Below are 374 nucleotides of genomic sequence, written 5' to 3' on the forward strand. Positions count from 1 at the left end.
TCTAATTACATAATTAAACATGCACATTTTGAAAACTTGTAATACAAGAGATTGATGTCTGAATGTAAATGATCACTGGGGAAGTTCTTTTTCCCTTTATTTAATTCTGACAGTGGATAGGCAGGAAAGGTGGGAGAGATGGGGGATGACACACAGCAGAGGGCCACAGGTCGGATTCGAACCCCAGCCACTGCAACGGCCTCAGCCTACATGGGATGCACACTCTTACTGGGCGAGCTAGAGGCCACCCCCAACTTGGGAAGTGTAATGGTGATATCTATTAAAAATATTTTCCCTATTCACATGTAGTGTCTCTTTAAATGTAAATGTGCTGTATTTATATAGCGCTTTTCCAGTCTTAACGACTACTCAAA

This window comes from Etheostoma spectabile, unplaced genomic scaffold (assembly GCF_008692095.1).
Source record: "Etheostoma spectabile isolate EspeVRDwgs_2016 unplaced genomic scaffold, UIUC_Espe_1.0 scaffold123, whole genome shotgun sequence".
Classification (NCBI taxonomy): domain Eukaryota; kingdom Metazoa; phylum Chordata; class Actinopteri; order Perciformes; family Percidae; genus Etheostoma; species Etheostoma spectabile.